Source organism: Azolla caroliniana, unplaced genomic scaffold (assembly GCF_043228905.1).
Source record: "Azolla caroliniana isolate FFs.n. ecotype wild unplaced genomic scaffold, voAzoCaro1.0.p SCAF_10, whole genome shotgun sequence".
NCBI classification, from domain to species: Eukaryota; Viridiplantae; Streptophyta; class Polypodiopsida; order Salviniales; family Salviniaceae; genus Azolla; species Azolla caroliniana.
The window spans coordinates 4,881,491-4,905,183 of record NW_028230445.1 but is presented as its reverse complement, the minus strand read 5'-3'; the positions used below and the strand labels follow the sequence as shown (position 1 = coordinate 4,905,183).

Sequence of the window (23,693 nt, the reverse complement as noted above, 5' to 3'; positions counted from 1 at the left end):
ACACACACACACACACACATACAAATATACATACATTACATATTACATATGTACATTCATATATTCATTCATTCATGTTTAATCATTGAAGCATACATATTTTATGCATACATTACATATATATATATATATATATTCATTCATTCATTCATGCATACATTATGTGCACATACATACATAATATACATTCATACTAAACATATATTCAAACATTCATGTTTTTTTATTTAGATATTTGCTTCCTCCTCCTTTGCTCCCTCCTCTTCTCTGCTCTGCGATTGCTTCTTCTCCCCTTCTTTTTGTCCTCGTTTTGCCGCCGCCGCTACCGCTCGCCTTGTCGTGCCGCTTTTGCTCACCATTATTCTCTGTTGGGGTTGCCACAACTACTCTACAAATATTTAACAGGTACACATAAGTACAAACATAAACCAACACACACACAATAAACGAAATTAATACATTACAATACAATATGTACATATATACACACATACCTATATACACATACATACACATTTACACATACATACACATACATACAATACAATATGTACACACATACATACATACACATGGAATACAAACAATACATACATAAATACACACACACACACACACACACACACACACACACACACACATGTGTAGAATATACATACACACATGTACACACATATATGTTGTATGGAACATACATACACACATACCTATATACACATATATACACTTACATACATACACATTTACACATATAACACATACATACATACATACACATGGAATACAAACAATACATACATAAACACACACACACACACACACGTGTGTAGAATATACATACACACATGTACACACATATATGTTGTATGGAACATACATACACACATACCTATATACACTTACATACATACACATTTACACATATAACACATACATACAATACAATATGTACACACATACATACATAAACACACACACACACACACACACACACACACACACACACACACACACACACACACACACACACGTGTAGAATATACATACACATATGGACACATATATATGTTGTATGGAACATACATACACACACACAAACATAACACACAACACACACATGAAATACATACAATACAAAACATAACACACAACACACACATGAAACACATATATGTTGTATGGAACATACATACACACATACCTATATACACATATATACACTTACATACATACACATTTACACATATAACACATACATACAATACAATATGTGCACACATACATACATAAACACACACACACACACACACACACACACACACATGTAGAATATACATACACATATGGACACATATATTTGTTGTATGGAACATACATACACACACACACAAACATAACACACAACACACACATGAAATACATACAATAAATGCAATACAATATGTACATAATACACACATACCTATACACACATGCATACAATCCATACAATACCTATATACACATATAATGCACACATACATACATACACACATACATACATACAATATGTACATAATACACACATACCTATACACACATGCATACAATCCACACAATACCTATATACACATATAATGCATACATACATACACACATACACACATAACACGATATGTACATACACACACACACACACACACACAAAATGCAATAAAATAAAATAAAATACAATATGTACATACATACACACATAACACAATATGTACATACACACACACACACACACACACACACACACACACACACACACACACACAAGTCTATATCAAGTCTTCGTTGGAAGTGCTTAAGACTTTTAATGACACTACAAGTGGTAAGCATGTTTGTACTTTAAACCTTAATATTGTAGTTATGAATAATATGCTAATATATGTGAAAAATATTTTTTTATAGATGCAAAATTTGATTTAATAGAGGCAACACTTCATGGATATAAAGATAAGGCAATGGTGAAGGCAAAATGCAAGATTGATGGATCTTGGTTGCCATTATGCCCTCCACGGAGTGATTTGTCAACAATTTTGTCTCAACACATACAATCCAAGACCCATCTAAAGGCAATGGAGATGGTTCGACATGCTAGTACACCAATAATGAGTGGATTTCCGGGTCGTCCACGAAAACAAGAAGCTTTACCTTCAAATCAACAAACCTTGAGCAAATTTCTTGTTTCATCCTTGCGACCTTCATCTAGTCAAGAATGTGAGTTCTCTACTCCACATTATTTTGGTTTGTCACTATTGTGTTGGGGATATTGGCATAACAACATAGTGATAAATGATGAAGAAATACATGTAAAATCGTTTCTCATCATGGAGCCTTACACCAAAGCTGTTGTGATGTATGAGATGCAAGAGTGTGTTATTGATGGATGTTTTCACCATTTTGATTGTAAAAGAGTATCGAAGATTGAAGAACCCTTTCATAATCTTACATGTGAAAAATGTAATGATTTCCGTATGAGGGTGTATAGGGAGCGTAGGGCTAAAGTCAAAAGAGGTAATCGAGGAACTGGGGAGGGTAGGCGACTAGATTATCTTACTAAAGAAGAGACAAGAAAGGAAATTTCAAGTTCTAAGCAAACTATCCGTCGCGCTCATAGACAAATATGGTGGCTAGCTTGCAAAGTTGCAATGCTTTCGGTAAAGGTAATGACTCTCAAGGAAGCATCCCTTGAGAGTGTGGAACAGAAGGATGTTCGAAGATTTTGTAATAACATTATTGAGGCTCATCGAGCTGGAAAATTTGGTGGAAAGGATGCATTATGGGATTTTTTTGATAGATGTTGCACAAAACCTTACTCGAAAGCCACATGGACAACGATTTAAAGACACATCTAAGGCAATTTTTGTCATGATTAAAATGTGGGGTGGACCAAGATTACACGACTTTGTTTCTAAAAATTTAGATGGACCATCATTAAGCACTACAAAGAGAGTTGAGAGGAAAGCAACTAAATTCCTTCTAGGGATCCATGATTATATATTTCAGGATGTGGCTAAGATTTATGAAAATGAAAAAAGAGTGCATGGCATTATAACAAAGGTTCCTTTCATTATTGTTGAGGATGAGACTGTGATTAAGCGGAATGTTAAGTGGGATAGCTCAAATGATTTACTTTTGGGTTTTTGTGGTTTGAAGTCATCCAATCACCAATGTGTCTCATCATGTATGATAAAGGTGGGTGACTCTAATGCTGGCTATGAAACCATTGTTAGCTCCTTTAAAGACTATGTGGTTGGACACTATGCTAGGGTGTTAATTGCGAATCCTCTTCACCCTAAACTTCCACGATTAGTATTGGTTGTACAATGTACATGTAATTGCTTTGATGCAAATTTTGTAAAAGGCCAATGGAATGAAGTGGAAACTTAATGGGAAAAACACCTCTCCACAAGTATTGGGCCAATTGTTGGACATGCATCGGATGGAGATAGTAGGAGAAGAAAGATTATGCTTCAAGATTACTTAACCCCAAGCATATGCTTAAGATATAAATTGCCTTGGGATGGTTGGATCTTCATAGGTCAAATGCATAATGATCTGGTAAGTTGTCTTCATGATCAAGATTTCATTCATAATGGAAAGAAACTTGTGAATGCACTAGATAATCCCTCAAGACAATTAGTAATTGGGGATATATGGATCACATTGAATCATGTGTCTTTGGTATATAATAACTTCTCTATTGATGCACATGGCTTAAGGGAATGTGATATTACGAGAGAAGATAGACAAAATTGGGTTGGAGCTCAAAGAATTGCATGTAGAAATGTTACTAATTGTTTAAAGATGTTATACCAAGGTGGAGAAGGTGTCAAAGTAAGAGAAAGAGGCGCTTTGGGAACACATGTATACTTGCATATATTAGGTGACTATATTGATATTTTTCTATCCCCTCATGAGAGCTTATTCAAGCGTGTGGTACTTGCACCTAAAGTTGCATTCTTCTTTCAAATATGGAGATTATGGATTCTAGATAATCCAATTTATAACTTAAAAAGTAATTTCATTAGTTGAGAAACATTTTTGGATGTACAAATATCTTGTCACTTTGTAGTTTTACTTATAAAAATGTTTCGTGACTTTTATCCACAACTAGAATGTCCATTGCATCTCACAGGGTCTGATGGAGCTGAGATATTTTTTAGTAAAATAGGGGGAATGATTGGTATGGAGCATGCGTTTGATATATTAGTTGTTTTGCATTGTAGAGAAAATGTAAACAAGCTTGCCAAATTTGAGTGCATTGATAATGGATTGGTTTTTCCAAGAGCTCATAAGAAGCAAGAATCAATATGGTCTAAACTCAATTTCATGCATGACAAGCCTCTTGCAAACTTAAAAGACTACATTGATATCTCAAATGATGATCAACTTGTTTTTGCACTTAAAGAAGGTTTAAAAGAAGCCCAAATTTTATGTGAGTCATTAAATATGAAGCCTAAACACAATGGGCAATGGTGGAATTATCCCGGGATTGAGACAAAACAATCCTTGAGTTATATATATGGAGAGAAAGATGATGAAGAATGTGCTGAACACAATAAAAACTTCACAATGCATGAATGTGTGGAGAATGATGATGAGATTGCAATAAGTGAAATTTGCCATGAATTGGATGCTATATTGGATGACAACAATGTGAACTCTAAAGTCTCTTCATTTGTTCAAGTGGATGATAAGATTATATTTAAATCGACACTTGTAAGTCATCTAAATGGTAATCCAACATTGTCAAAGGATAGACTCACATGTGTAAGAGAAGGGGTCTTCTACTCATGTGAGAATGCAAATGATTTCCTAAATGGAAATGGGAACCTAATTGGGATTGGTTCAGATTGTGCTGTATTCTTTACTGAAGAAGATGTTAATTCAACAAGACCGAAAAGAAAAGGAATATCAAATAAAAATGTTGTTTGGTACTTAGGACGAGTACAAAGGATGCGAAGAAAGATTGGAAATAAATTTGTGGAGTATAAGAGAGGAATTGACTTGATGGATAGACTTGAAGATGTTCAATTACAACTTGGTTGGTATAGGAAGATTAAGGGGAGTAGATTATTTGCATATGATTTGACAGATATTAAAATGGTTGATTTGAGTCAATTATTGGATTAGCGAACCTCACATATAATGCAAAATGTGATAACTATTTGTTAGATGAAAGCGATTGTAAAGTTTTCAACGATTTTCTTTTGGAAATGAAATCCAGGTATGTATATATAAGCTATTTTGAATTATATACTTGCATACATGTACATATATAATATATATTAAAGTAACTTAATATTTATGCTTTTTATTTTAACAGGAAAAGGAGAAAAGAGTAGAAACCAAATATAAACCTACGGTATTCCAAATATATTTTCTGATTTCTTTACTTCCATGTATATTAAGATAATATTTACTTCCATGTATATTAAGATTTCTTGCTTTTGTTGTTACATTTTATGATATAGGTCCAATGTTGAAGATGGAAACGACATGAAATTTACAGCCTAAAATGAACTTCTTAGGGTTTTCTTTTTATATACTCAATCTTTATAAGGGTAACCTTTATTGCAATAAGTTTTTAAGTAGATATTGCAATAACAAAATGATTTATTTTATTTCATTTTGATTTGGGTAAGAGTATGTGAATAGATGATGTCTTACATTTCAAATGGAAATATGAAGTAGGTTGCCATTTGTTTGATCAATGTGTTGAGAAAAAATAATATTATGGCTTTATATGAGTCTATATCCATGAAACCAGACATAATGTTAATTTGTTAGTAATTTCATTATTGATATGCATTTTGGATTGTTCCATATGTGCTCTTTGAGATGTATGTGTTAAGTTCAAGATTGTTTTATTGTAAATTACATTGTTTTTTATCACTCAATGTTCTTAATACGTCTCAATAAACTAAAAACAAAAGCTTATATGTGGCTTGTATATGTTATACCTGTAGTGTTTTTGGGTAATGTTTCCTAATTGTGTGTACATTACTTTGTACTTTACACATTGTGTTTTCAATCTATGTGGCACTTGATGAAGCATTTCTAGGAATTTGCATATGATGTTTAATGTCGATTCATAATTTTGCGAGTCATCAATTGTAAAGGTGGTCATTGATCCCTTCTAGGATTGCAACCTATGTGTGCATGTATATTTTATATGTAAGGGTATTTAAAATGGGTGGTTATCAAAAAATATATTGGTAATAAGGGGTATTTTTATTAATCTTTTTTCTACACAAGGGTTACTAAAATAGTAAAAACCATATGTATAAGGGGTTTATAAATGATGTCATGAACGCACGTGATACAACCTTCTTATGTATAGTGGAGTCCCCGGGTCAACACAAGGGTTTCGTGCGACCTTTAGAAGATCCAGGATACACCATCGAGGTGTTGCGCCGCATAAAAGGCTGATTCCTTCCACTTTGTATCCTTACTAGTGTGAACACGTACAATAATTAGGGCTTGCGTATATAAGTCCTAACGTAATGTTGTAATACTATGAATTCTTTTTATCTTGGGTCTTGTAGAGAGAGAGTTGCAGAAATAACAAAGCTTCCATTAAAGCTTAAGTGCGCGTCCATCTTTTGTTCATATTCTTGCCCTCACTCTTTTTGTTATTGTTTGTCGAGCATTGCTCAACAGGTTCCCATACATATTCGAACACCATAACCAACAACTAGTATCAGAGCGACCTGCTGTTCAACAATGACGAATAATAGAAAAGAGGAGAAGCTATCCGATTGAAAGAAAAGACCAGGTCAGTTAAATCTTACTTCCTACAGAACATGGCTTCACATCTAGAACACGAGTTGAAATCCGAAAGTTCGATGGAAAAAATTTTGCTTTGTGGAAGGAGATGATGCAGGATGTGCTGATCATCAGAAGACAAGTCGAAGCCATTCCACAAAGCAAAAAACCCATTACGATGTCAGTCGAAGATGAGAGATCTATAGATGAAATCGCGCGCTCCACCATCCGAATGCATCTGGTCGAAAACATCTACTTTAGCATGGCCAAGGAGATGACAACATTCTCATTATGGGCGAAGCCGTAGGTGGTGTACGAAAAGAAGTCCTCATCTTCGAAATTGATATTGATTAGACAACTATTCAACATGAAGATGAGAGAGTTAGACCAAGCGACCAAGCGACTTCTACACCCACTATAGAAAACCCGGTAACAACGTTTCCGACTGCTGGTCAATCAGGAGGAAAGAGAGTAGTCAGTGATTTGAATGGAATCCAGGATGATCTGACTCGAACCACGCTCTAGTCGGCAACCAAGTCAATGTTGCCGACACCCGATCGGGAAAATCCTCTCCTTAGAGGACTCGATGATCGGAAAAGTCCTTTAGAATGCGCAAGATGCACATATGTGGTTATTGGACTCCGGGGCCACATTCCACATAACCCCGAACATCGAATGGTTTTTTAACTATTCAATTGGCGCCAACAACTATCATGACACAACGATGTCAAATGCGTAGTTAGTGAGGATTGAACCTACAACCTCACAGCTACAAGATGTCATGCTCAACTTGATATGAGCATGCACTTGTATATAATGGTTTAGTATTCTATAGTCTAGCATATAATACATTTCAGAATCAGAATATTCTAGTCAGTATTATATTCTAGAAATATTGTATGACATATTCTAGATGAGTATATTCTAGAGATATTTCTCGAGTATATTCTAGAGATATTCAATCTTGGAACATGTATAAATACTTGTAACCTCCTTGGTCCCATGGTTGTTTACGTACCCGTATTTAACGTTTAAATACGTATAGTACCTCATCGTTTGTATAGTACATACTATACCTCAATGTTGTTCAATCAAATATCATGTACATTTGTCCAATACAGTATTTAATGTATTTATAAAAAAACAGGTATAATACGTATTTATAAAGAAAATGTAAGTAAAACCCTAACAAAAAGCAAAAGAAAAAAAAGATTTTAGTGAAGAAGAAGCCAAAGGAAGGAAGAAAGAAGAATAGAAGAGATGACGATGAAGAAGATGATGAAGAAGAAGAAGAAGAAGAGAGAGAGAAAAGAAGACATAAACCTGTTTTGAGTGTGATAATCGTAGAAGATAGAAGAAGAAAACGAAGAAAAGAGAAACCTGTCATGAGTGTGATAATTGTAGACGATTCCTCAATCTATGAAGGCATAATTGTAAATAATTACAATTTGAAGTAGAACATCGTGATACACACTTACACTGATTTATAGAATAAGGAAATGTCGACATCCATATTACTACAAGTATTTTAGGATGTGAAATGTTCAAATGTCTTATATGCATTTTAGGATATAGAATTATATTGTACATCACAAAATTGTGTAAACATAGATGTTTTTTTCAATATTATAGATATTTTTTAGAAAGGTAAATCATTTTCAAATTCTAGAAGCATTTAACGTACTATACGTAAAATACGTATTTTATAAGTATTTAACATATTAAGAAAACGTATTTAACGTATTTTTAAATTGGGAGGTACTATACGGGTATTAATACGTTAAATACGTATGGTATCCGTATCGTATCTAACGTACCTAACAACCTTGCTTGGTCCCGTTCAAGGGATTCAACGCCAGTCATTGACACATCAATCTAGTATTCTTGTTTCGCCTCATCTTTGTCTCCTTGATCTTTATTTTTGTCTTCATGCCCTCATGTCCCTCACAACATCTAGAGTTCCTAGCCTCGTCACATCTACCTCCAAGTGCATCCGTCGCTCGTAGCCCCATCATCTGTGCTCCATCCTAGTCCGTGGTTGGTGTGTCTATGACAGTTTGAATCCCTTCCAACTGAGAGCACCACCCGTCTTCGTCATCGCCTTTGCTTCTAGAGTTACCATCATCACCATCCTTGCTTCCGGAGTTACAGTCATCAACATCCTTGTCTTCGTCGTCATCATTTTCAACACCTCTTTGCCCAACCATCTTCGTCATCAACACTACTTCTCATCATTTTTAGGTATCATTTTGCATCACGGTTTTGGTGAGGAGTGCTTTCGATTGCGCACCTTCCCAGTTCCGATGGGGGTCACAATTGCTCACTTTCGTAGTGGGGATCAGATCATTGCTTAGTTTGCATTGCATTTTCGTTATAGTTCAAGTCTCGCACCACTTTCTGATGGCGAGGACCACACATGGTCGCTCACGTCCATTCATGTTCTAGTTCTCGATGAGGGCCACACATGGTTGATCACGTTCGTCCGTGTTCCAGTTCTCGATGAGGGCCGCATGGTTGCTCATGCCCGTTGGTGTTCGTGTTCCAACTCTCGACGAGGACCGACATTGTCTCTCATGCCTGTTGGTGTTTGTGTTCCCTGTGAGGATCGCACATGGTTAGCCACACCCGTTGGTATTCGTGTTCTAGTCTCCGGTGAGGATTGCACATGGTCGCTCACTCTAGCTATTGTTCGTGTTCCGGATCCTGGCGAGGACCGACATGGTCGTTCATGCCTGCTGTTGTTCATGTTCCAATTCCCGTCCACCCCTACACCACGCTTTTGAAAAGGCGACCATAAAAGGGAAGCTAATGTCACGACACAACGATGTCAAATGCGTAGTTAATGATTGAACCTGCAATCTCACAACTACAAGATGTCATGTTCAACCACTTTGTTATGAGCATGCAGTTGTATATAATGGTTTGATATTCTATAGTCTAGCATATAATACATTTCAGAATTAGAATATTCTAGTTAGTAGTATATTCTAGAAATATTGTACGACATATTCTAGATGAGTATATTCTAGAGATATTTCTCGAGTATATTCTAGAGATATTCAATCTCGGAACATCTATAAATACTTGTAACTTCCTTGGTCCCTTTCAAGGGATTCAACGCCAGTCATTGACACATTAATCTAGTTTCCTCGTTTCGTGCGGTATTGTCTCTGTGATTTTCATGTTTGTCTTCATGCTCTCTAGTTAATCCTAGCTTCCTAAGTTCATAGTCTCATCACTCGCAACTTGTACAGTTCCTAGTCTCATTGCTTCTTAAGTTCCACACTTGTAGCCTCGTCATCTGTGCTTTGTCATAGTCTAAGGTTGGTGTGTCCGTGACAGCAGCACAATCCAACTAGGCAATGGGCAGGAGGGCAGAATCGCAAGAATTGGCGAAGTACCAATCCAATTGTCAAATGGCAATATGATCACCTTGCGCCAAGTTTGGCATGTACCCGCACTAAAAAGGAGTCTGGTCTCCATCGGCATGCTAGCCGAAAATGATACAAAATGACTCTGAGTGAGTCGACAAGGATGATCAGCCGTGGAAATCTAAAGATTGGGAATAGACACAAGTACAATAACTTGTATCCAATGATGGCGATCAATCTAGAAGGGGCCGTGAACGTAGTCGAAAAGACCAACCCGAACCTATGGCATGGCCGACTCAACCATATGTCTCAAGCCGGCCTAGATCGGCCGATGGCGGTTGGCTACATTCCAAAACTCCAAGCAAAGACGAACTTCTGCAAGCATTGTCGATACGGGAAACAGACCCAAAGTCCACACTCTCTCCACTATGAGATAGTACGACAACCCCTAGAGCTCGTTCACACAGATATATGTGGGCCTATGCCTGAGCAATCACTAGGTGGTTCCCGATACTTCATCACATTTGTAGATGACTGTACATGGAAGGTTTGGGCCTACTTGATTAGGTCCAAAGACGAAGCGCGTGAGGTCTTTACTCGGTGGATAACTGAAGTGGAGAACCGGTCAAGGCACAGAGTGAAGACACTCCAATCCAACAGGGGAGGAGAATACAACTCCCGAATCTTCAAACAATACTTGTCCGAGAAAGCGATTAGACACCAAAAAACTGTTCCTTACACACCCATGCAGAATGGAGTGGTCGAACGGATCATCAGAATGATCCAAGTGAGGGTGATAGTAATGCTCCAACAAGCCTAACTAAAGCTGGAGTTCTGGGCCAAAGCATTGCAGACGACAACATATCTGATCAATCTATCGCCGTTGAAAGCAATAAGGTTAAAAGTGCCATAGGCACTATGGTCAGGCAAACAACCGACCTATGATAGAATTCGTATATTCGGATGCGAAGCTTACACGTTCATCCCCACGGAAAAAAGGACTACGCTGGCACCGCATGCAACGAAATGCATATTTCTTGGTTATGGAACATATGGGGAATTCGGCTACAAGCTATGGGACCCAAAGAACTGGAAATTGATCTGGAGTAGTGATGTGGTCTTCAATGAAGACTCTATTCTCTCTGAGAGGAACCAACAGAAAATAATTGGTAAGAACGTCTCCTTCGAAGTCAATAGAGACATCGTAGAAAGACCTAGAGACCGAGCATATGGACGTAAAAACGACGTTCTTACACGGTGTCGTGACAAATTTTGACTATTAAGAGAAAGGGGAGCAGAGAGCGCGTGAACAAGGGTGTACACGGATGCACACAAACTAGGCTTTATCCACAAACAGATGTAGATACATATGTGTGTTGAATACTAGGTAGAGTAATTTAAGGCCACATGTAGAGAGAATAATAATAATAATATCTAATGGAGGGAATCACGGGAAATCTCTGCCCGAAAGTGAATGTCTTTATTGGCGATGTAACGGCCTCCCCTTGTTCTATAAAAGGGGAGGTTCGAGATTGTTTTGAGGACCCACAATATGGAGGAGGAAGTGATGTCGGATTGAGTGCCGAGCTCTCTCTCTCTCTAAAGCACAATTGATTATCTCATAGTGTTGAGAATCGTGACCGGCCACAACCGGCTTCTCGTTCCGATGTTTGGGTGCAGGGAACGTAAAATAGAATGCACTCAGACAGAGTACAAAAACAGAAATAGCACAAGAGACAAAAACACGCGATTTTAATGTGGAAACCTGAAATGGGAAAAACCACGGTGTCGCGTTGTTACGCGCGTGCGTGTAGAAGGGGCGGGACCACGGGTTCTTGGACTAGGGAGTAGAGGAGAAAGAATAAGATATGAGAAGTGGTAGCTTAACACCGGATGAGAAGATGAAGAGTAGCACATAAGCATAGACCAAAATAGATGGAAGCAAGATCCACAACAAGCTATATTAAAAACAAGCGAATGATTACAACAATGGTGGCCGCCATGGCCGCACCAAACGACTATATCAAAAACCGTAAAGGAAAACCCAAGAAGAAAACCCTAACCAAAACCCTAAAACCGAATAGGAAACCCTCAACCTAAGTGGTATGCCTCTCTCCCTCAAAATAGGCAACCCCTCATAAGTGACCCCTCCCTTCCTTTTATGGCCCAAGGAGGGAGGGACCTTACAATGTGGGATAGAATTTCCCCTCTTATTTCTATGCACCATTTCCTAGTATACATGTGCACATGGTGCACACCACCGATTTGCTTATTCCACCCCGGTTTCCGCCTATGGACGAAAATCTTCACGACATCCGCCCCCACCAAACCGCACATCCACCAATATGTGCCAAGAAGGGAGAAGAGGTGAGATTTTTCGGCCATGGTGATAAAACCGAGGTCCGCCGTGTCCTCGTTGGCCTTGCTCGCTTCGTTTTCTATTTCGAGCATGCCCGTCCCTTCCACACGAACCGTCGTAGCATCCCGTTCCACCGTATCCGTCGCATGTCCTCGAGCCGACGGCTCCACCCGATCCACCACGTTCACCGTGTGTCCCCGAAACATCGATTCCATCTGAACTGCCATATCCACCGCGTTCGCCTTCCTCCCCGGTCGGTCCTCCTGAACGCCATTGCCGATCCGGTCACTCTTTTTTTGTCCGCCACGTAGGTCCTCCGATTAGGCCCTCGGTCACCCCATTTGCTCACCGGATTCCGTCCCTTGCGTACCGCTTGTGTTCTATCTCCGGCTTGATCCTCTCTTCGTCTCGAACACCTCGTGCCGATTCCCTCCATTCCGCGCTCACCTTCCGTAGGCTCTTTCCGTGTGCCCTTGTTGTCTCCCGAACATGCACTCGTTCTTTGGTCCCTCGGCGACCTCATTACACGCTCCTCGTTTCTCCTTTGCTCACCGTGCTCTCTTTCCGTAGAGCGTACCGTCATTCCGACCATCATGTCAGTGTCCTTCGCGACTCCCGTTACCGCTTCATCCCGACTCTCGTCCTCTTGGCCCGCTTGGCCTCGCATGCCTTCCAGGACGCCGCGCTTCCTCTTCCCGGCGCGTAGCTCGTTGCTCTCCACGCACCTCCTCCGGTTCTGAAGACATAGCCTTCCATGGTCGCCGATCATCCGCTGATACCGACACCTCACCGCTCCGTCTCTCGCCGCGTGCATTCCTCGCAAAGGCTCGTATGTCTTCCGGGTGCGCTCCTGATCTCTCCGATCGCACTCCGGATTCCGCCCTTTCCGTGTTGCGTATGTTCCTCCTTTGGTTTTATCGTCTCCGCATGCCGAACACCTCGGCGTGTCAACTCTTCCTGCTCCACACTTGCCTTCCATAGGCTCTTCTCGTGCGCCGATGTTGTCCCCCGAATATGCGCTCATTCTTTTGCTCTTAGGCGACCCCATTCCGCGTTCCTTGCCTCTCCTTTGCCCGTCGTGCTCTCTCGTCGTAGAGCGTATCGTCATCCCGACCTCCGTGTTGGTGTCCCTCGAGGCTCTCGTTACCGCCTCGCCTCGACTTGCACCCTCTTGGCCCACTTGGCCTTGCATGCCCTTCGGGAAGCCGCCGCGTCTTCTCTTCCCGGTGTGTACCCCGTTGTTCTCCGTGCACCATCCTTCGCTCTCGTCGTTCATCCGCCGATCCCAGCAACTCACCGCTCCGTTTCTTGCCGCGTGCTTGCCTCTCAAAGGCTCAACCTGTCCGCCGTTGCCGGTCACTCATTGCCGCTCTTCTGGGTGCATGCTTGCTTCTTGGCCCTTTGCCGTCCGTAATGCATGCTTCGTGTTACACGCTTCATCCGCCGTAGACCCAACCTCCGCGTTGGTCTCTTTGTCCTTTGTTGCCGTAGCCTCTTCTGACTCCGGCTTGCCGTTTGGGCCGTGCTCGTCCGTCTGCACGCACCGGCTACCCGTTCCAGTAGCCTTGTTTGTTCCAGTCCCCGACTCCTCGCCGCCACCCGCCGTCTCTTCGGTCTTATGTTGATCCGCAACCGCCGAAGTCTCTAGAATAGGTGGGGAGGGTCCCTCTTGCTCTCGGCCTCTCACCGATCCGTACTCGTCGTGCTCGGTTAGCCTCCTCGCTCTCGCGCTCACCGGCTCCCATCGTGTGTTGTGGCTCGTATGCATCAACCTCCAATCATGACGACTTAGCCTTCGCCCGGATTGGTCTCGGTCGATCGAGTTCCGGTTTGGTCGGCTCCCTTCCATAATCGTAACTGGCCGGTACATGTTTGCCTGCACAAATCCGGCCTTGCCGGCTCTTCTTCGGTTCGGGCCCGGTTGATCGGACCCCGCTCCAATCTTCTTCCACCTCGTCTTCCAGTCGTGTCGGATTATCGACCGGTTCATCTTCCGGTCGGGTCGGTTCCCGACTCTCTCCTCCTTGCCGCTCCCGACCTCTCCATCGTTCCTCTTGTATATCCCCGTTACGGGCCTCACATCCTCATCTTCTCACGTGTTCGCTCCGGGTCATTCCTCCTCACGGCCACTGTCCTTCTCTTCGGTCTTATGTTGGCATTCGAGTGCAACCGCCGTAGTCTCCGGCCCCGATGTCGAGGGGTCTCTCCTCTGTCCGCTATGACCTTCCTCGCCGTTGTTTCGATCGTCCGCATTGCCGCCGCCACCTTCTGTCTCTCCGGCCTCACATGGGCTCTCGGGACCGACCGCCGAAATCTCTAGAATAGGTGTGGGTAAGGTCCCGGCACCTCCACTCGTCGTTGCTGTAGCCGCCTCCGTCCGGACGTCGTTGTCTGCGGCTCCCCCATCTCCGATTCCGCAAGCCTCGATTATGCTTGCCGCCCCTTCTTCCTCGCTTTCCTTGCCGTTGTCTTGGTTGCCCTCCTTGTCGCCGCCACCGCCCCTCGCTCTAGGTCTCACGCCGGCACTCGGGCCGGCCGCCGGAGCCTCCAGGACCATTGTGGGTAAGGACTTGGCACCGCCCCTCGTTTCGTTCGTAGCCACCTCCATTTGGTCATCGTCGTCCGTGGCTACCCCGTCTCCGTTTACGCTTGCCACCACCTTTTCCTCGTCGTTCTCGCCGTCGTGGTAGCCCGCCTTGCCGCCTTGCCGCCCGTCGCTCTAGGTCTCATGCCGGCACTCGGGCCGGCCGCCGGAGCCTCTAGGACCGGTGTGGGTAAGGACCCGGCACCGCCGCTCATTGTGTCCGTAGCCGCTTCCGTTCGGATGTCGTTGTCTGCGGCTAACCTGCCTCCGATTATGCAAGCCTCAATTATGCTTGCCGCCTTCCCTTCGTTGTCGTTTCAGCCACTCGCCTTCCCGCTTGATGTTTTGGGCCGCCGTGTCCCGAATCCGTAGTTACCGGCCTCCATGGCCGTCCCTTCACCGCAAGGCAAGAGGGTCGCTTGCTCCGCACCCTCTCCCATGTTGCCGTCGTACGCTCTTTCGGCCTCTGTATAGGCCCGGTCTTCTACGTCTAGGGAGGCTTCTTCGTCCGCATCCTTCGATCACCTCCGGCCCGACTCCATAACAAGCCCTTCTTCGGCTCCGATTTTCGCCTTCACAAGCTCGCATGCCTCCCGTATTAGCACCTCTAGGTCGAGCTCCTCCGAACCGTTTTGCGTTGAACTCTCTTCCGGCGGTAGTGCGTACTCACTCGCCGTTCTCTCTTCTCCGCCGCTCGCGGGCCGTGTTGTGGCCGACCGCCTCGCATCATGTTGCCGGCACACCCACCGATCGAATTCATGTCGACCTCTTCCTTCCGGTTCCGTGTACCCGTACGCCTCCAATAGGGCTCCCTCAAAGGACACCCATGACTCGTGAGCTTCTCGTAGCTCCTTGACCTCCTTGTGCACCGATACGGCCGCCACTCGAGGAAAATACTCTAGCCGCATCGCCTCGTCTACGCCCCTTTTCACCATCTCGGCCTTGTAGGCTCCCAAAATTTTTAGGACCTCATTCCCATTGAACCGGCCGACTCAATTGACCACCCTTTCGACGGCTTGTTAAGCCGCATCTCGCTTCGCCATCTTCCGTCCGGCTTCCATCACGATCTTTGCCATCATCTCCTCGAAGTCGAAGTCTTCTTCTATCTCCATGCTCCCTTGTCGCCCTTCACGTCGGGTTCACCAAAGATGTCGCGCTGTTACGCGCGTGCGTGTAGAAGGGGCGGGACCACAGGGGTCTTGGACTAGGGAGTAGAGGAGAAAGAATAAGATATGAGAAGTGGATGAGTAGCACATAAGCATAGACCAAAATAGATGGAAGCAAGATCCACAACAAGCTATATTAAAAACAAGCGAATGATTATAACAATGGTGGCCGCCATGGCCGCACCAAACGACTATATCAAAAACCCTAAAGGAAAACCCTAGAAGAAAACCCTAACCGAAACCCTAAAACCGAATAGGAAACCCTCGACCTAAGTGGTATGCCTCTCTCCCTCAAAATAGGCAACTCCTCATAAGTGACCCCTCCCTTCCTTTTATAGCCCGAGGAGGGAGGAACCTTACAATGTGGGATAGAATTTCCCCTCTTATTTCTATGCACCATTTCCTAGTATACATGTGCACATGGTGCACACCACCGATTTGCTTATTCCACCCCGGTTTCCGCCTATGGACGAAAATCTTCACGACAACGGGGGTTCACAAACCCCGAGAAACATAATCACTATGCTAAAAGGAGGAGTACAACTAGAAGCTCTGAGGCAACAACCTCGAGATTCAACTTCGTCAACAGACGGCTACAGAGTTACACACGCTCTCACTCTCACTCACTTACTGTTACACAGTTACAGAGGCAACAACCTTCTAAGTCACCTTTTTAACAACAACTCATAATAATAGTAACATTATGATTGCCTTAAGTACTTATACTAGTACACCTTTTGGGTTATTTACAAGTGTAGCCCATAAGGGCATATTTAGACTATTTACAAGTATAGTCTTCCGAGTTGGCTGTCTACACGATTTGAGTTTCTCATCAACTCGGCTCTTCTCTTCCCATCCGGAGGGACCCGTTTCCTAACACATAGGGTGCCTTGAAGCTACCCACATGATTAACTCCTTCTGGGTGGCCCCATGTCCTATTGGCACGGATCATAGTTTCTTATACTTTGAGCTCAAATGCGATATCTTGGACATCACCAACTCTAGTCAACCAAGTCATCACACCACAATAGATTTCACACATGAGCTCTCCGACATATACTCTCGACATGTTCAGGTCCATCTCTCCTCTCTTGATCTCTCTTTGCCTTTAGAGAGCCTTACCACAGAACTTACACACATCCTTCACTCCGCAGCAGTGAGTAGTTTCCGACATACAAAACACTCCAATCAAGGTAGATTAGGATCTATGCCACAAAATAGATGGTATGATGAGGATTGTAGGGACCTACATAGACAACTTACAATATCGCAACTCAATGGTACTATTATATCAATACAAGCTCGCAAAGAAATGTGCAAGATGAGACACCGGAGGAGGCGAGCGTGGGAGGCATCCCAATATTGGGAACTCTACCATATGCTCATGAGTAGAGATTGCGCCACTGCATTGTCGCCTTATTACGCGTGTGCGTGTAGAACGAGGCGGGACCGTGGGGGTCTTGGTCCGAGGGACAAGAGAGAGGGAGGGGAGCAAGAAAGACAATGGCCGTGCTGGCGATGGCCGTGCTTCGCACACACACAAATACACAGAAACTGCAACTGATTGAAACAAGATGAATGTGTGTATGTGTATGTATATATATCAGATGAAAGGGGTTACAACCGATGGGCTGGTGAGCGACGAGCTCTGATGCCTACATGCACACATGCACACACTCACACAAACGCGAGATGGAGACTCGGCCGGAAGCACTCGGGCGTTCTGCGGAGCAGAGTCAGCCTCCCGAAAACCTGCACAGAGCAAATACAGAGAAAGACAGAGAAGAAGGGCTCGGTCCTAGTTCGACAACACTTCGTCCTCGACAAAAGTGATCCCTTTTTTCGATTCCTCTCCCTCTCTTTTATAGCCCAAGGAGGGAGGCCGTCACAACCTGTTACATCATCTTTACTCTTTGTCCGAAAGGACAGAGATACGCCTCAATTTTCTACCTAACAAATGCGTGCTACCTAGGATATTCACATTTGCCGACTTGTACCTAAATATATATATTACAACAAAACTTGTGCCTACGTATAAGGGCCAGTTCGCGCACATTTTTCTCCGATTCTGCCTAGGGACAGTTTTCTCCACGACATCCGCCCCCACCTAACTACGCATCCACCAGTATGCGCCAAAATAGACTCTTGCCGGAGAAGACCGGCCCGTGCTTACCCTTCGTCCTCCGAATCGTCATTCGCTCCGAAATGGTCGTCCTCGCTATCCAAGTCGTCCGGGTCTGGTTCATCGTGATGCCGCTTTTTGAACACTTTGACCCTTTTTCCCCCCACCGGTACCGCCATCCTTATCCCGTCAAGCTCCGCGAGATGGTAGGTCCCGTTGTCGTTGGCGCTTGTCACCACGTAAGGCCCGAACCACCTCCTTGCGAACTTCCGCATCGCCTTGTGCTGGTTGTCGAGGCTGCTGTCATAAACCACAACCTAGTCGCCTTCCTCGATTTTCTTCGGCCTTAGTCGGTGAGTTCGGTCGAATCGTCCCTTGTTATTTACCCTCGCGACCCGCAACTTTTCCGCGGCTCGCTCCACATCCTCCGGTCTTCGCTCGAGTTGCCGGATCTGCGCTGCTAATAGCTCCTCCCGGCTCATCTCGTCTCTCCAGTCCACTGTGGCCCATGAGGAGATCGTTCGTTCCATTGGCATGACCGGCTTCTGTCCGTACATAAGCTCCGCCGGCATGAACCCGGTTACCGAACTGTGCGTAATTCGGTCGGCCCCCAATGCATAGGGTAAGAGCTGTGGCCAGGTCCCGACTTGGCCGCCACATGCTTGCACTAACGCTTTGACAATCGGCCTGTGTCCGCGTTCCACCTTCCCGTTCGCCTCCGGATTGTACACCTGGTAAGTGAGAGTTTAACCCCTAGTCGGTCAAACAACTCTTCAGCCTCTTGTGCGTCCAGTTCTCCGCGGTCGGCTACGATCTTTCCTACGCACCCGTACCGGCATACCACTTCTTCGATCAGAACTCGGCACACGGTCGCGATCGTTTTGTTTTGCAACGCTTTGCCTTGCACCTGGTTCGTCAGGTCCTCTCGAGCCTACACCAAATATCGCATTTGCCCTACCCCCATCGACATTGTCACCAGATCCACCAATCACTTGAAGTGGACGATCGGAGGGTAGGTTGGGTGAAGCTCGTCCCGATGTTGGACTATGGAGTGCATCTGACAGCTTTCGCAAGTCGTCATGAACCGATGCACATCCCGGTATAGTCCTAGCCACCAGTACTTCCCCTTCAACTTCTCGAATGTGGCCCACGTCCCGCGGTGTCCGGCCCAGGAACTCTCGTGGTATGCCGTCAACAGTTCCACCTGTTCCTCTTTCTTCGCCACAACCCGGAGCGGGATGCCGTTTCTCTTCTTCGGGTGCTTCCATATGCACCCATCCCGTAGGAAGAATCGGTACACTTTCTTCCGAACCTGGTTGGTCTCTTCCTTTGTCCACACCACGTCCGATGTCATTGTCTTCAGGAACCCGCCGATCCGGAGCCACTGCCTATCGTACTTGCTCTCATCGAACTCGTTAAGCGCCGGAGTGCTCCCCTTCCTTGTCGTTACGTATGCCGTCTCGAAGAAGTCCACGTTGAGTTCTTTGTCCTCCAAAACCATGCCGTCCTCATCATTGAATCTCGCCCTCGAAAGCATGTCGGCCATGGTGTTGTCCTTTCCGGAAATGTGTCGTAATTCCAGATTCAGGGACTTGACGTACACTATCCACCTGAGCATTGCCAGGTCTGGCATCGCGCATCCGGAAACCATGCCGAGAATCAATAGGCAGTCTGTCTCAATTATCACCTCCGTCCCGATGAGGTAGTCTTTGTTGGCCTTGACCGCCGAAACGATACGCCAGAGTTCGCGTTTAACCTAGGAGTAACCTCATTGTCGTTCACCAAGAACTTTCGCACCGAACCGAATGGGGAACCTTGTGCTGCTCTCATCCTCCTGGTTGATTACCCATCTGATTCTGGTCGGACTTGTGTCTACGGTCATGTAAATTGGAATGTCTTTACCGTAGACCGCTTTCCGGAGTGCCGGTGCTGCAGCAAGTGCTTCTTTCATTTTCCGGACCGACTCCGTATGCTCCTCTCTCCACTCGAATATACGCCCTTTCTTCAACAGTCCATAGAGCAGCTCCACGACGTGGGCGTAATGCGGGATCCAGATATGGTAGAACGCACATGCTCCCAAGAATCTCCGGACTTCTGTGACCGAATTGCAGTCGCGCTTCATCGCAGAGATGGCCTCTACCTTGGCCGGTGATGGTTTCCGACCATATGGCCCGCATAGGTGTCCGACGACCATGATCTCCGATTGCCCGAAGGACGATTTTTCCCTGGAGAAGGTGAGCCTCACGCCTTCTAGTCTTCGCAGCACCTTCTCGCAGTCAGCGACGTGGTCCGCTACGAATTTCCGGCATCCGTCCGGTCCGATTGTCTTGTCCTTATACTCCACCGGGCATCCTTGATCGGGATGTCGTCTAAGAACGGCATGGTGACATCCGGGATACAATCCCCTAGCACCTTGTTCATTGCGTTCACCATGTGGGCTACCGAATTCGTCCCTCCTTGCGGAAGGGTACACATCCGTACTAGGCCGAGGGGAGTCCGCATCGTTGTAATGTCCCTGCTCTCCACGGCTAGCTGGAACTGATCGTATCCCGAGTACAGATCACCGACCGAGTAAATTAACCTTCTGGCGAAGGCCTCCGCGAACTCATCTATGGTCGGTCCGATTCCTGCGTTCCGAATGGTCACCTTGTTGACCGGTTGCAGGTCCTGAATGAAGCACAACGTGCCGTTCTTCTTGGGCACAATAAACCACCGATTAGAATACAGGGCGCTCGATGGTTCGAGGATGCCCATATCCGCCTTTTGTTTCAACAGCTCCATCAGCTTCGGGATGTGAGCTCTGGGTACTGGAATCGGTTTGCGATTCCACGATACATGCGGTACTGTGAAGATCACCATCGATTCCACAATCATCGGGTCTACGCACCCGATCTCCTCCGGCGAGAATGCGAAGGCCTTCTCATGCCTCCCGAGCATTCTCCGAAACTGGCTCTCCTCCGTCAGCAGTAGAAAGCCGCCCCCCCGACCTTGAGCTCCCATAGCATTGTGTCGATGAATCGGTGTCCTATGCCAGCCGGATCTCGTAAACTTGGGTCTGACGCGACCGCCTTCATCCGTAACTCGCTGCCCTCCGGCAAGGGTGCCACGACTGGCCTCACCTTCCGGTCCACAGTCTTGTACTTCATATCCACTCGAGCCGTCCGATCCGACTCGAGTCCTCTACCGAAGTCGGCGATGACTTCGTACATCTTTTCCGTACATACCGGAATTGTCCGGTCTCCACTAAGGTCCTCTCCGAACACCTCCCGTAGCTTCCCCAAGGTGTCGTCGAAAGAGACCGCCTCCACGGCTCCGTTGATATCCTCTCCGGGGCCGAGGACTCCGCATGCCCTGAGTCGCTCTTCTGTCCGCTTCTTCTCCCGGCCAACGACGCCGGCTATTGTACAACCTCCATTGTTGGAGAACCAAAACTTCCTACCTATGTTACAGGTTCTTCTGCCTACTGCACACGTGTGGGGTTTCTCCGGAGTGTCCGGACTATTGTGGCCCCACGCCTTGATAGCCCTCTCTAAAAATCCCCTTGACTTTCGCTGCCGAGGGTCTCTCGGTTTCGTTCATGGTTCGGTCGTACCGTCAGAAATTGGACGAAGTGACGCCCGTCCTGGCTCTTGACTCGCGCGTACGCCGAACCGTTGTCCAACACCTTCGTCTCCATTCGCGCCGCTGTGATGTACGATTCCTCGAGTATCACCGGATGCGAGGATGTCTCCTGCACAAAGAAGTGCTGATCGATCTCGACATCATTGATTTTCACTTGTACGTTTGGGCATGCTCCATGTAGCTCCTCCTTGACGCGCGTCGCCGCTCATATTTTCCACCCATGCTTGGTGTTGATTGGCCACTTGCCCTTCTTGTAAAAGTCCATGGACATCATGTTGATTTCCAAACCGTGGTCCACCTACGCTTATCCGACTTCGGCTCCAGTTCCGTTGAAAGCCTCTTCCGTTTTACCAAGTTTACGATGGAGTCGTGGAACTCCTTTTTGGCGATGCTAAGCACTTCCCTCAGCGACAACTCCACTTTGCTGTCGAGGATCTGTTCCTCCAGGACCTTTCGTAGGTCCGTGGTCCTTTCGATCGCTATGCTCAACCGGTAACCGGCCTTCTTGGCCTTGTCCAGCACGCTGGATGCACCGACGTCATTCTGCCTCTGCCCAAACCGGGTCTCATACTGTTGCGAGGGTCCAGACCCTCCGGTCTTTCCCGCATGCTTCTCTTCCACCAGAACCTCGTAGTTGTGGCACGCGGCTTCTACGAAGCCCGTCTTTTCTTCGACTAGGTCACTCCACCCGATTACCTCCCGGACCCGTCTTTCTGCGTGGTCCGCTTCCTCTTTCCTCAATTGTACACCGGCGAGGCCTTCTAGCATCAATGGCCATAACCCGGAGTCTTTCATCTTCCGGATTTCGTCGCTCTCGACCCGGATTCCTGTCGACGGTCTCCGTGTGGCGAGCCGTCGCTTCTTCCATCAGCCGCTTCATCCCCCCTCGTCCCACGTTCAGTTGCAGGGCCCTCCTAGTTTCGCTAGCGTGTACACGCCCGTTCCACAGGTACACCACGTTAGACCTTATAGCTTCGGGGAAATCCCCGCACTCCTTCCGAGCGTGGCCGACCGCGTCGCACCACAAGCACCGATGCCCGGCAGGAGGCATTCAGTCGCGGGCTTGTTCGCCGCTATCCCTCCGTGCCTGTGCAATCTGGAGGTCCCTGACCATCTGAGTCAGCTCCTCTAGAGCCGCACCTCCGGACGGGCCCTTGACCACGCTGGTCGAAGTCGAGCCAGTCTCAAGCCAATCTCGGGTCTCCTCCCTTCGCGTCTGTGGGGGTACCTTGAGCTTCCTTGGCGCAACAGAGCCTGCCCCCGCCAAGCCTTTATCGACCCAATCTCGTCATTTGTCGAAATGCCCGCAAACTCTCTTCACCACGGCCCAGTCAGCCGTCAGCCTGTCGTAAGTCTCCAGCAGGAGGCCCACTTGCTCCCAGTTCCTCACGTCCACCGATTTAACAAACAATAGAACACGACTTGTGTCCAGTACGGTCCGGTCTAGCGCCGAAAGACGCGCGAAGCGTTCTTCAAACTCCTAGAGGAGCACCGACACGTTTCTCCCCTTTTGAGGGGTCTCCACCCAGTCCATGAAGTCCTGCTTCGATAGCCAAAGCACGTCATCAAGCCCGTATTTCTCAAGGAGTTGACCTTCAAATTCTTCCTAGGTCTGGCTCTCAGCTCGTACCTCGAGCACCTCCGCATGGATGCTCGACATTGCCACCTGAGG

General features: G+C 45.8%; 1 long non-coding RNA gene across 1 annotated transcript; it reads left to right on the top strand.

Moving 5' to 3' along the window:
• The first annotated feature begins 1,973 nt into the window (after positions 1 to 1,973).
• Positions 1,974 to 5,595, top strand: LOC147858798 (uncharacterized). The gene is made up of 3 exons (XR_015530326.1): positions 1,974 to 2,244; positions 5,357 to 5,395; positions 5,505 to 5,595. It is a non-coding gene; the product is annotated as an uncharacterized LOC147858798 (long non-coding RNA).
• Positions 5,596 to 23,693: the final 18,098 nt, after the last annotated feature.